The sequence below is a fragment of the Eubalaena glacialis genome, chromosome 19 (genome assembly GCF_028564815.1).
Source record: "Eubalaena glacialis isolate mEubGla1 chromosome 19, mEubGla1.1.hap2.+ XY, whole genome shotgun sequence".
NCBI lineage: Eukaryota > Metazoa > Chordata > Mammalia > Artiodactyla > Balaenidae > Eubalaena > Eubalaena glacialis.
In genome coordinates this window covers 7,935,547-7,950,052 of record NC_083734.1, presented here as the reverse complement: position 1 = coordinate 7,950,052, position 14,506 = coordinate 7,935,547, and the positions used below count along the sequence as shown (strand labels likewise).

General features: G+C 57.1%; 1 protein-coding gene across 1 annotated transcript in view; it reads right to left on the bottom strand.

The window, feature by feature from the left end:
- The window catches only part of LOC133080451 (myosin-13-like), a 107,953-nt gene that overhangs the window by 20,274 nt on the left and 73,173 nt on the right, over positions 1–14,506 (bottom strand).

Here is a 14,506-nt window from a genome sequence, read left to right as displayed (position 1 = left end):
ATGGGGAGAGAGTTAGGGGTTGTCAGGCACCTGTGATGCGGAGAGAGCTGGGGGCTGTCACATACCTGTGATGGGGAGAGAGTTCGGGGCTGTCACTCACCTGTGATGGGGAGAGAGCTGGGGGCTGTCACACACCTGTGATGGGAGAGAGAGATGGGGGCTGTCAGTCACCTGTGATGGGGAGAGTGCTGGGGTCTGTCACACACCTGTGATGGGGAGAGAGATGGGGAATGTCAGACACCTGTGATGGGGAGAGAGCTGGGGGCTGTCACATACCTGTGATATGAAGAGAGCTGGTGGCTGTCACATACCTGTGATGGGGAGAGAGTTGGGGGCTGTGCGGAACCTGTGATGCAGAGACAGCTGTGGGCTGTCACATACCTGCGATGGGGAGAGAGTTGGGGGCTGTCAGGTACCTGTGATGCGGTGACAGCTGGGGGCTGTCACATACAAGTGATTGGGATAGAGCTGAGGTCTGTCACTCACCTGTGATGGGGACAGAGCTGGGGGCTGTCACACACCTAGGATGGGGAGACAGCTGGGGTTTGTCACTCACCTGTGATGGGGAGAGAGCTGGGGGCTGCCATACACCTGTGATGCGGAGAGAGATGCGGGCTGTCACTCACCTGTGATGGGGAGAGAGCTGGGGGCTGTCACACACCTGTGATGGGCTGAGAGCCGGGAGCTCTCACATACCTGTGATGCAGAGAAAACTGGTGGCTGTCACACACCTGTGATCGGGAGAGAGATGGGGACTGTCGAACACCTGTGATGGGGAGAGAACTGGGGGCTGTCACATACCTGTGATGTGGCGACAGCTGGTGGCAGTCACATACCTGTGATGTGGAGAGAGCTGGGGGTGTCACACACCTGTGATGGGGAGAGAGATGGGGACTGTCAAACACCTGTGATGGGGAGAGAGCTGGGGTCTATGACACACCGGTGATGGGGAGAGAGCTGGGGGCTGTCACTCACCTGTGATGGGGAGAAAGCTGAGGGCTGTCACAAACCTGTGATGGGGAGAGAGATGGGGACTGTCAAACACCTGTGATGTGGAGACAGATGGGGGCTGTCACATACCTGTGATGGGGAGAGAGTTGGGGGATGTCAGGCACCTGTGATGCGGAGACAGATGGGGGTGTCACATACTTGTGATGGAGAGTGAGTTGGGGGCTGTCACTCACCTGTGATGGGGAGATAGTTGGGGGCTGTCACACACCTGTGATGCTGAGAGAGATGGGGTCTGTCAAACACCTGTGATGAGGAGACAGATGGGGGCTGTCACATACCTGTGATGGGGAGAGAGTTGGGGGCTGGCAGGCACCTGTGATGCGGAGACAGCTGGGAGTTGTCACATACCTGTGATGGGGAGAGAGCTGGGGGCTGTCACTCACCTGTGATGGGGAGAGAGCTGGGGGCTGTCACACACTTGTGATGGCGAGAGAGCTGGGGGCTGTCACTCACCTGTGATGGGGAGAGAGCTGGGGTCTGCCACATACCTGTGATGGGGAGAGAGATGGGGACTGTGAAACATCTGTGATGGGGAGAGAGCTGGGCGATGTTAGGCACCTGTGATGGGGAGACAGATGGGGGTGTCACATACCTGTGATGCAGAGAAAACTGGTGGCTGTCACATACCTGTGATGGGGAGAGAGATGGGGACTGTCAAACACCTGTGATGGGGAGAGAGCTAGGGGCTGTCACATATCTGTGATGCGGAGAAAACTGGTGGCTGTCCCATACCTGTGATTTGGAGAGAGTTGGGGGCTGTCAGGAACCTGTGATGCGGAGACAGCTGGGGGCTGTGACATACCTGTGATGGGGAGAGAGTTGGGGGCTGTCACTCACCTGTGATGGGGATAGAGCTCGGGGCTGTCACCTACCTTTGATGCGGAGAAAACTCGTGGTTGTCACATATCTGTGATGTGGAGAGAGTTGGCGGCTGTCAGGCACCTGTGTTGGGGAGAGAGCTGAGTTTGTCACTCACCTGTGATAGGGAGAGAGCTGGGTGCTGCCACACACCTGTGATGCGTAGAGAGATGGGGGCTGTCACACATGTGATGCGGAGAGAGATGGAGGCTGTCACACACCTGTGATGGGGAGAGAGCTGGGAGCTGTCTCATACCTGTGATGCGGAGAAAACTGGTGGCTGTCACATACCTGTGATGGGGAGAGAGATGGGGACTGTCAAACACCTGTGATGGGGAGAGAGCTAGGGGCTGTCACATATCTGTGATGCGGAGAAAACTGGAGGCTGTCCCATACCTGTGATTTGGAGAGAGTTGGGGGCTGTCAGTCACCTGTGATGCAGAGGGAGCTGGGGGCTGTCACATACCTGTGATGGGGAGGGAGTTGGGCGCTGTCACTCATCTGTGATGCGGAGAGAGCTGGGGGCTGTCACACACCTGTGATGGGGAGAGAGATGGGGACTGTCATACACCTGTGTTGGGGAGAGAGTTGGGGGCTGTCACACACCTGTCATGGTGAGAGAGATGGGGTCTGTCAAACACCTGTGATGGGGAGACAGCTGGGGGCTGTCACATACCTGTGATGGGAAGAGAGTTGGGGCTGTCAGGCACCTGTGACGTGGAGACAGTTGGGGGCTGTCTCATACCTGTGATGGGGAGAGAGATGGGGGCTGTCACTCACCTGTGATGGGGAGAGAGCTGTGGGCTCTCACACACCTGTGATGGGGAGAGAGCTGGGGGCTGTTACTCACCTGGGATGGGGAGAGCGATGGGGGTCTGTCACACACCTGTGATAGGGGGATGGGTTCTGTGAAACACCTGTGATGGGGAGAGAGCTGGGGGATGTCAGGCACCTGTGATGGGTAGACATATGGGGGTGTCACATACCTGTGATGGGGAGTGAATTGGGGGCAGTCACTCACCTGTGATGGGGAGATAGCTGGGGGCTGTAACAAACCTGTGATGGTGAGAGAGATGGGGTCTGTCAAACACCTGTGATGGAGTGACAGCTGGGGGCTGTCACATAGCTGTGATGGGAAGAGAGCTGGGGGCTGCCAGGCACCTGTGATGCGGAGACAGCTGGGGGCTATCATATACCTGTGGTGGGGAGAGAGCTGGGAGCTCTCACATACCTGTGATGCGGAGAAAACTGGTGGCTGTCACACACCTGTGATCGGGAGAGAGATGGGGACTGTCAAACATCTGTGATGGGGAGAGAGGTGGGGGATGGCACATACCTGTGATGTGGAGACAGCTGGTGGCAGTCACATACCTGTGATGGGGAGAGAGCTGGGGGCTGTCACATACCTGTGATGTGGAGAAACTTGGGGGCTCTTAGGCACCTGTGATGCAGAGACAGCTGGGGGCTGTCACATAACGGTGATGGGGAGAGAGTTCGGGGCTGTCACTCACCTGTGATGGGGAGAGAGCTGGGGGCTGCCATACACCTGTGATGGGGAGAGAAATGGGGACTGTGAAACACCTGTGATTGGGAGAGAGCTGGGGGATGTCAGAAATCTGTGATGGGGAGACAGATGGGGGTGTCACATACCTGTGATGGGGAGTGAGTTGGGGCTGTCACTCACCTGTGATGGGGAGATAGCTGGGGGCTGTCACAAACCTGTGATGGTGAGAGAGACGGGGTCTGTCAGGCACCTGTGATGGGGAGACAGCTGGGTGCTGTCACATAGCTGTGATGGGAAGAGAGTTGGGAGCTGTCAGGCATCTGTGATGCGGAGACAGCTGGGGGCTGTCACATACCTGAGGTGGGGAGAGAGCTGGGGGCTGTCACTCACCTGTGATGGGGAAAAACCTGGGGTTTGTCACACACCTGTGATGCTGAGATAGCTGGGGGCTGTGACATACCTGTGATGTGGAGAGAGTTGGGGGCTCTCAGGCACCTGTGATGCCGAGAGAGCTGGGGGCTGTCACATACCTGTGATGGGGAGATAGCTGGTGGCTGTCACTCACCAGTGATGGGGAGAGAGCTGCGGGCTGTCACACAACTGTGATGGGGAGAGAGCTCTGGGCTGTCACTCACCTGTGAGGGGCAGAGAGCTGGGATCTGTCACACACCTGTGATGGGGAGAGAGATGGGGACAGTCAAACTCCTGTGATGGGGAGACAGCTGGGGGCTGTCACATACCTGTGATCGGGAGAGAGATGGGCACTGTCAAACACCTATGATGGGGAGAGAGCTGGGGGCTGTCACTCACCTGAGATGGGGAGAAACCTGGGGTTTGTCACACACCTGTGATGGGGAGAGAGATGGGGACTGTGTAACAGCTGTGATGGGGAGAGAGCTGGGGGCTGTCACATACCTGTGATGTGGAGACAGCTGGTGGCAGTCACATACCTTTGATGTGGAGAGAGCGGGGGGCTGTCACATACCTGTGATGCGGAGAAACCTGGTGGCTGTCACACACCTGTGATGCGGAGAGAGCTGGGAGCTCTCACATACCTGTGATGCGGAGAAACCTGGTGGCTGTCACACACCTGTGATGGGGAGAGAGCTGGGAGCTCTCACATACCTGTGATGCAGAGAAAACTGTTGGCTGTCACATACCTGTGATTTGTAGAGAGGTGGGGGCTGTCAGACACCTGTGATGGCGAGACAGCTGGGGGTTGTCTCATACCTGTGATGGGGAGAGAGCTGGGGGCTCTCACATAACTGGGATGGGGAGAGAGTTGGGGGCTCTCAGGCACCTGTGATGCGGAGACAGCTGGGGGCTGTCACACACCTGTGATGGGGAGACAGCTGGGGGTTGTCACTCACCTGTGATGGGGAGAGAGCTGGGGACTGCCACACACCTGTGATGCGGAGAGAGATGCAGGCTGTCACTCCCCTGTGATGGGGTGTGTCACACACCTGTGATGGGGAGAGAGCTGGGAGCTGTCACATACCTGTGATGCGGAGAAAACTGGTGGCTGTCATATACCTGTGATCGGGAGAGAGATGGGAACTGTCAAACACCTGTGATGGGGAGAGAGCTGGGAGCTCTCACATACCTGTGATGCGGAGAAAACTGGTGGCTGTCATATACCTGTGATCGGGAGAGAGATGGGGACTGTCAAAAACCTGTGATGGGGAGAGAGCTGGGGGCTGTCACATACCTGGGATGGGGAGAGAGTTGGGAGCTGTCATGCACCTGTGATGACGAGACATCTGGGGGCTGTCACACACCTGTGATCGGGAGAGAGCTGGGGGCTGTCACTCACCTGTGATGTGGAGACTGCTGGAGACTGTCACATACCTGTGATGCGGAGAAAACCGATGGCGGTCACATACCTGTAATGTGGAGAGGTTGGGGGCTCTCAGGCACCTGTGATGCCGAGACAGCTGGGGGCTGTCACATACCTGTGATGGGCAGAGAGTTGGGGGCTGTCAGGCACCTGTGATGCGGAGACAAATGGGGGATGTCACATACCTGTGATGGGGAGATAGCTGGTGGCTGTCACTCACCTATGATGGGGAGAGAGCTGGGGGCTGTCACACAACTGTGATGGGGAGAGAGCTCTAGACTGTCACTCACCTGTGAGGGGCAGAGAGTTGGGATCTGTCACACACCTGTGATGGGGACAGAGATGGGGACTGTCAAACTCCTGTGATGGGGAGACAGCTGGGGGCTGTCACATACCTGTAATTGGGAGAGAGATGGGGACAGTCAAACACCTGTGATGGGGAGAGAGCTGGGGGGTGTCACATACCTGTGATGTGGAGACAGCTGGTGGCAGTCACATACCTGTGATGTGGAGAGAGCTGGAGGCTGTCACATACCTGTGATGGGGAAACAGCTGGGGGCTGTCACATACCTGTAATATGGAGAAAACTGGTGGCTGTCACATACCTGTGATGTGGAGAAAGTTGGGGGCTGTCAGGCACCTGTGATGCAGAGACAGCTGGGGGCTGTCACATACCTGTGATGGAGAGAGAGTTGGGGGCTGTCACTCACCTGTGATGGGGAGAGACCTGGGGTTTGTCACACACCTGTGATGCGGAGACAGCTGGGGGCTGTCACATACCTGTGATGCGGAGAAAACTGGTGGCTGTCACATACGTGTGATGGGGAGAGAGCTGAGGGCTGTCAGTCACCTGTGATGGGGAGAGAGCTGGGGACTGCCACACACCTGTGATGCTGAGAGAGATGCGGGCTGTCACTCACCTGTGATGGGGAGAGAGATGGGGTCTGTCACACACCTGTGATGGGGAGAGAGCTGGGAGCTATCACATACCTGTGATGCGGAGAAAAATGGTGGCTGTCACATACCTGTGATCGGGAGAGAGATGGGGACTGTCAAACACCTGTGATGGGGAGAGAGCTGGGGCCTGTCACATACCTGTGATGTGGAGACAGCTGGTGGCAGTCACATACCTGGGATGTGGAGAGAGCTGGGGGCTGTCACATACCTAGGATGGGGAGAGAGCTGGGGGCTGTCACATACCTGGGATGGGGAGAGAGTTGGGAGCTGTCAGGCACCTGTGATGACGAGAAATCTGGGGGCTGTCACATACCTGTTATGCGGAGAAAACTGGTGGCTGTCACATACCTGTGATGTGGAGAGACTTGGGGGCTCTCAGGCTCCTGTGATGCCGAGACAGCTGGGGGCTGTCACATACCTGTGATGCGCAGAGAGTTGGGGGCTGTCAGGCACCTGTGATGCAGAGACAAATGGGGGCTGTCACATACCTGTGATGGGGAGATAGCTGGTGGCTGTCACTCACCTGTGATGGGGAGAGAGCTGCGGGCTGTCACACAACTGTGATGGGGAGAGAGCTCTGGGCTGTCACTCACCTGTGAGGGGCGGAGAGCTGGGATCTGTCACACACCTGTGATGGGGAGAGAGATGGGGACTGTCAAACTCCTGTGATGGGGAGAGAGCTGGGGGCTGTCACACACCGGTGATGGGGAGAGAGGTGGGGGCTGTCACTCACCTGTGATGGGGAGAGAGCTGGGGGCTGTCACAAACCTGTGATGGGGATAGAGATGGGGACTGTGAAACACCTGTGATGGGGAGAGAGCTGGGGGCTGTCAAATACCTGTGATGCAGAGACAGTTAGTGGATGTCACGTACCTGTGATGTGGACAGAGCTGGGGGCTGTCACACACCTGTGATGCTGAGATGGGGTCTATCAAACACCTGTGATGGGGAGACAGCTTGGAGCTGTCACATACCTGTGATGGGGAGAGAGTTGGGGGCTGTTACTCACCTGTGATGGGGAGATAGCTGGGGGCTGTCACACACCTGTGATGGGGAGAGAGGTGGGGACTGTGAAATACCTGTGATGGGGAGAGAGTTGCGTCTGTCACATACCTGTCATGCGGAGAAAACTAGTGGCTGTCACATACCTGTGATGTGGAGAGAGTTGGGGGCTGTCAGGCACCTGTGATGCGGAGACAGCTGGGGGCTGTCACGTACCTGTGATGGGGAGAGAGTTAGGGGCTGTCAGGCACCTGTGATGCGGAGACAGCTGGGGCTGTCACATACCTGTGATGGGGAGAGAGCTGGGGGCTGTCACACACCTATGATGGGGAGAGAGCTGGGGGCTGTCACTCACCTGTGATGGGGAGAGAGCTGGCATCTGTCACATACCTGTGATGTGGAGACAGCTGGGGCCTGTCACATACCTGTGAAGGGGAGAGAGTTGGGGGCTGTCAAGAAGCTGTGATGGGGAGAGAGCTGGAGGTGGTCACATACCTGTGATGGGGAGAGAGCTGGGGGCTGTCACTCACCTGTGACGGGGAGAGAGATGGGGGCTGTCAAAAACCTGTGATGGGGAGAGAGATGGGGACGGTCAAACACCTGTGATGGGGAGAGAGCTAGGGGCAGTCACATACCTGTGATGCGGAGATAGCTAGTGGCTGTCCCATACCTGTGATCGGGAGAGAGCTGGGGGCTGTCACTCACCTGTGATGGGGAGATAGCTGTGGGCTGTCACACACCTGTGACGGGGATAGAGCTCGGGGCTGCCACTTACCTTTGATGCGGAGAATACTCCTGGTTGTCACATACCTGTGATGCGGAGAGAGTTGGAGGCTGTCAGGCACCTGTGATGCGGAGAGAGCTGGGGGCTGTCACATACCTGTGATAGGGAGAGAGTTGGAGGCTGTCAGGCACCTGTGATGCGGAGAGAGCTGGGGGCTGTCATACACCTGTGATGGGTAGAAAAATGTTGGCTGTCACATACCTGTGATGTGGAGAGATTTGTGGGCTTTCAGGTACCTGTGATGCAGAGATAGCTGGGGGCTGTCACATACCTGTGATGGGGAGAGAGTTGGGGGCTGTCACCGAAAGGTGATGGGGAGAGAGCTGGGAGCTGTCTCATACCTGTGATGCGGAGAAATCTGGTGGCTGTCACATACCTGTGATGGGGAGAGAGATGGGGACTGTCAAACACCTGTGATGGGAAGAGAGCTGGGGGCTGTCACATACCTGTGATGCAGAGAAAACTGGTGGCTGTCCCATACCTGTGATTTAGAGAGAGTTGGGGGCTGTCAGGCACCTGTGATGCGGAGACAGCTGGGGGCTGTCACATACCTGTGATGGGGAGAGAGCTGGGGGCTGTCACACACCTGTGATGGGGAGAGAGATGGGGGCTGTCAGGGACCTGTGATGCGGCAACAACTGGGGGCTGTCCCATACCTGTGATGGGGAGAGAGTTGGGGGCTGTCACTCACCTGTGATGGCGAGAGAGCTGGGGGCTGTCACACGCCTGTGATGGGGAGAGAGATGGGCACTGTCAAACACCTGTGATGGGGAGAGAGCTGGGGGCTGTCACATACCTGTAATATGGAGAAAACTGGTGGTTGTCACATACCTGTGATGTGGACAAAGTTGAGGTCTGTCAGGCACCTGTGATGCAGAGACAGCTGGGGGCTGTCACATACCTGTGATGGGGAGAGAGTTGGGGGCTGTCACTCACCTGTGATGGGGAGAGACCTGGGGTTTGTCACACACCTGTGATGGGGAGAGAGCTGGGAGCTCTCACATACCTGTGATGCGGATAAAACTGGGGGCTGTCACATACCTGTGATTTGGAGAGAGATGGGGACTTTCAAACACCTGTGATGGGGAGAGAGCTGGGGGCTGTCACATACCTGTGATGTGGAGACAGCTGGTGGCAGTCACATACCTGGGATGTGGAGAGAGCTGGGGGCTGTCACATACCTGGGATGGGGAGAGAGCTGGGGGCTGTCACATACCTGGGATGGGGAGAGAGTTGGGAGCTGTCAGGCACCTGTGATGACGAGACATCTGGGGGCTGTCACATACCTGTGATGCGGAGAAAACTGGTGGCTGTCACATACCTGTGATGTGGAGAGAGTTGGGGGCTCTCAGGCACCTGTGATGCCGAGACAGCTGGGGGCTGTCACATACCTCTAATGGGCAGAGAGTTGGGGGCTGTCAGGCACCTGTGATGCGGAGACAAATGGGGGCTGTCACATACCTGTGATGGGGAGATAGCTGGTGGCTGTCACTCACCTGTGATGGGGAGAGAGCTGGGGGCTGTCACACAGCTGTGATGGGGAGAGAGCTCTGGGCTGTCACTCACCTGTGAGGGGCAGAGAGGTGGGATATGTCACACAACTGTGATGGGGCGAGAGATGGGCACTGTCAAACTCCTGTGATGGGGAGAGAGCTGGGGGCTGTCACATACCTGTGATGTGGAGACAGCTGTTTGCTGTCACTCACCTGTGATGGGGAGAGATCTGGGGGCTGTCACTCACCTGTGATGGGGAGAGAGCTGGAGTCTGTCACACACCTGTGATGGGGAGAGAGCTGGGGGCTGTCACTCACCTGTGATGGGGAGAGAGCTGGTGTCTGTCACATACCTGTGATGCGGAGAAAACTGTTGGCTGTCCCATACCTGTGATTTGTAGAGAGTTGGGGGCTGTCAGGCACCTGTGATGGGGAGACAGCTGGGGGCTGTCACATACCTGTGATGGGGAGAGAGTTGGGGGCTGACAAGAACCTGTGATACAGAGACAGCTGGGGGCTGTCACATACCTGTGCTGAGGTGAGAGCTGGGGGCTGGCACTCACCTGTAATGCGGAGAGAGATGGGGGCTGTCACTCACATGTGATGGGGAGAGAGCTGGGGGCTGTCACACACCTGTGATGGGGAGAGAGCTGGGGGCTGTCACACACCTGTGATGGGGAGAGAGATGGGGACTGTCAAACACCTGTGATGGGGAGAGAGCTGGGGGCTGTCACATACCTGTGATGTGGAGAAAACTGGTGGATGTCACATGCCTCTGATGTGGAGAAAGTTGGGGGCTGTCAGGCACCTGTGATGCAGATACAGCTGAGGGCTGTCACATACCTGTGATGGGGAGAGAGTTGGGGTCTGTCAGGCAGCTGTGATCCGGAGATAGCTGGGGGCTGTCACATACATGTGATTGGGATAGAGCTGGGGGCTGTTACTCACCTGTGATGGGGAGAGAGCTGGGGTCTGTCATACACCTGTGATGGGGAGAGAGAAGGGGGCAGTCACATACGTGAGATGTGGAGACAGCTGGGGGGTGTCACATACCTGTGATGGGGAGAGAGTTGAGGCCTGTCACTCACCTGTGATGGGGAGAGAGCTGGGGGCTGTCACACACCTGTGATAGGGAGAGAGCTGGGGGTTGTCACTCATCTGTGATGGGGAGAGAGCTGGGAGCTCTCACATACCTGTGATGCGGAGAAAACTGGTGGCTGTCACATACCTGTGATCGGGAGAGAGATGGGCACTGTCAAACACCTGTAATGGGGAGAGAGCTGGGGGCTGTCACTCACCTGTGATGGGGAGAGAGTTGGGCCTGTCACACACCTGTGATGGGGAGAGAGCTGGGAGCTGTCAGGCACCTGTGATGCGGAGACAGCTGGGAGCTGTCACATACCTGTGATGGGGAGTGATTTGGGGGCTGTCACATACCCGTGATGGGGAGATAGCTGGGGGCTGTCACACACCTGTCATGGTGAGAGAGATGGGGTCTCTCAAACACCTGGAATGGGGAGACAGCTGGGGGCTGTCACATACCTGTGATGGGAAGAGAGCTGGGGGCTGTCAGGCACCTGTGTTGCGGAGACAGCTGGGGGCTGTCACACACCTGTGATGGGGAGAGAGCTGGGGGCTATCACACACCGGTGATGGGGAGAGAGCTGGGGGCTGTCACTCACCTGTGATGGGGAGAAAGCTGGGGGATGTCACAAACCTGTGATGGGGAGAGAGATGGGGACTGTCAAACACCTATGATGTGGAGAGAGCTGGGGGCTGTTACATGCCTCTGATGCAGAGACAGCTACTGGATGTCACATACCTGTGATTGGGAGAGAGTTGGGGGATGTCAGGCACCTGTGATGCGGAGACAGATGGGGGTGTCACATACCTGTGATGGGGAGTGAGTTGGGGGCTGTCACTCACCTGTGATGGGGAGATAGCTGGGGGCTGTCACACACCTGTCATGGTGAGAGAGATGGGGGTCTCTCAAACACCTGGAATGGGGAGACAGCTGGGGGCTGTCACATACCTGTGATGGGAAGAGAGCTGGGGGCTGTCAGGCACCTGTGTTGCGGAGACAGCTGGGGGCTGTCACATCGTGTGATGGGGAGAGAGCTGGGGGCTGTCACTCACCTGTGATGGGGAGAGAGCTGGGGGTTGTTACTCACCTGTGATGGGGAGAGAGATGGGGACTGTGAAACACCTGTGATTGGGAGAGAGTTGGGGGATGTCAGAAATCTGTGATGGGGAGACAGATGGGGGTGTCACATACCTGTGATGGGGAGTGAGTTGGGGGCTGTCACTCACTGTGATGGGGAGAGAGCTGGGGGTTGTTACTAACCTGTGATGGGGAGAGAGCTGGGGTCTGTCACACACCTGTGATGGGGAGAGAGATGGGGACTGTGAAACACCTGTGATTGGGAGAGAGCTGGGGGATGTCAGAAATCTGTGATGGGGAGACAGATGGGGGTGTCACATACCTGTGATGAGGAGTGAGTTGGGGGCTGTCACTCACCTGTGATAGGGAGAGAGCTGGGGGTTGTCACTCATCTGTGATGGGGAGAGAGCTGGGAGCTCTCACATACCTGTGATGCGGAGAAAACTGGTGGCTGTCACATACCTGTGATCGGGAGAGAGATGGGCACTGTCAAACACCTGTAATGGGGAGAGAGCTGGGGGCTGTCACTCACCTGTAATGGGGAGAGAGCTGGGGGCTGTCAGGCACCTGTGATGCGGAGACAGCTGGGAGCTGTCACATACCTGTGATGGGGAGTAATTTGGGGGCTGTCACATACCTGTGATGGGGAGATAGCTGGGGGCTGTCACACACCTGTCATGGTGAGAGAGATGGGGTCTCTCAAACACCTGGAATGGGGAGACAGCTGGGGGTGTCACATACCTGTGATGGGAAGAGAGCTGGGGGCTGTCAGGCACCTGTGTTGCGGAGACAGCTGGGGGCTGTCACACACCTGTGATGGGGAGAGCGCTGGGGGCTATCACACACCGGTGATGGGGAGAGAGCTGGGGGCTGTCACTCACCTGTGATGGGGAGAAAGCTGGGGGATGTCACAAACCTGTGATGGGGAGAGAGATGGGGACTGTCAAACACCTGTGATGTGGAGAGAGCTGGGGGCTGTTACATGCCTCTGATGCAGAGACAGCTACTGGATGTCACATACCTGTGATGGGGAGAGAGTTGGGGGATGTCAGGCACCTGTGATGCGGAGACAGATGGGGGTGTCACATACCTGTGATGGGGAGTGAGTTGGGGGCTGTCACTCACCTGTGATGGGGAGATACCTGGGGGCTGTCACACACCTGTCATGGTGAGAGAGATGGGGTCTCTCAAACACCTGGAATGGGGAGACAGCTGGGGGCTGTCACATACCTGTGATGGGAAGAGAGCTGGGGGCTGTCAGGCACCTGTGTTGCGGAGACAGCTGGGGGCTGTCACATACCTGTGATGGGGAGAGAGCTGGGGGCTGTCACTCACCTGTGATGGGGAGAGAGCTGGGGGTTGTTACTCACCTGTGATGGGGAGAGAGCTGGGGTCTGTCACACACCTGTGATGGGGAGAGAGATGGGGACTGTGAAACACCTGTGATTGGGAGAGAGCTGGGGGATGTCAGAAATCTGTGATGGGGAGACAGATGGGGCTGTCACATACCTGTGATGGGGAGTGAGTTGGGGGCTGTCACACACCTGTGATGGGGAGAGAGATGAGGACTGTGAAACACCTGTGATTGGGAGAGAGCTGGGGGTTGTTACTCACCTGTGATGGGGAGAGAGCTGGGGTCTGTCACACACCTGTGATGGGGAGAGAGATGGGGACTGTGAAACACCTGTGATTGGGAGAGAGCTGGTGGATGTCAGAAATCTGTGATGAGGAGACAGATGGGGATGTCACATACCTGTGATGGGGAGTGAGTTGGGGGCTGTCACTCACCTGTGATGGGGAGATAGCTGGGGGCTGTCACAAACCTGTGATGGTGAGAGAGACGGGGTCTGTCAGGCACCTGTGATGGGGAGACAGCTGGGGGCTGTCACATAGCTGTGATGGGAAGAGAGTTGGGGGCTGTCAGGCATCTGTGATGCGGAGACAGCTGGGGGCTGTCACATACCTGAGGTGGGGAGAGAGCTGGGGGCTGTCACTCACCTGTGATGGGGAAAAACCTGGGGTTTGTCACACACCTGTGATGCGGAGATAGCTGGGGGCTGTGACATACCTGTGATGTGGAGAGAGTTGTGGGCTCTCAGGCACCTGTGATGCCGAGACAGCTGGGGGCTGTCACATACCTGTGATGGGGAGATAGCTGGTGGCTGTCACTCACCTGTGATGGGGAGAGAGCTGGGGGCTGTCACACAACTGTGATGGGGAGAGAGCTCTGGGCTGTCACTCACCTGTGAGGGGCAGAGAGCTGGGATCTGTCACACACCTGTGATGGGGAGAGAGATGGGGACAGTCAAACTCCTGTGATGGGGAGACAGCTGGGGGCTGTCACATACCTGTGATCGGGAGAGAGATGGGGACTGTCAAACACCTGTGATGGGGAGAGAGCTGGGGGCTGTCACTCACCTGAGATGGGGAGAAACCTGGGGTTTGTCACACACCTGTGATGGGGAGAGAGATGGGGACTGTGTAACAGCTGTGATGGGGAGAGAGCTGGGGGCTGTCACATACCTGTCATGTTGAGACAGCTGGTGGCAGTCACATACCTTTGATGTGGAGAGAGCGGGGGGCTGTCACATACCTGTGATGCGGAGAAACCTGGTGGCTGTCACACACCTGTGATGGGGAGAGAGCTGGGAGCTCTCAGATACCTGTGATGCGGAGAAAACTGGTGGCTGTCACATACCTGTGATCGGGATAGAGATGGGGACTGTCAAACACCTGTGATGGGGAGAGGGCTGGTGGCTGTCACACACCTCTGATGGGGAGACTGCTGGGGGCTGTCACTCACCTGTGATGGGGAGAGAGCTGGGGTCTGTCACATACCTGTGATGTGGAGACAGCTGGTGGCTGTCACATACCTGTGATGGGGAGAGAGCTGGGGGCT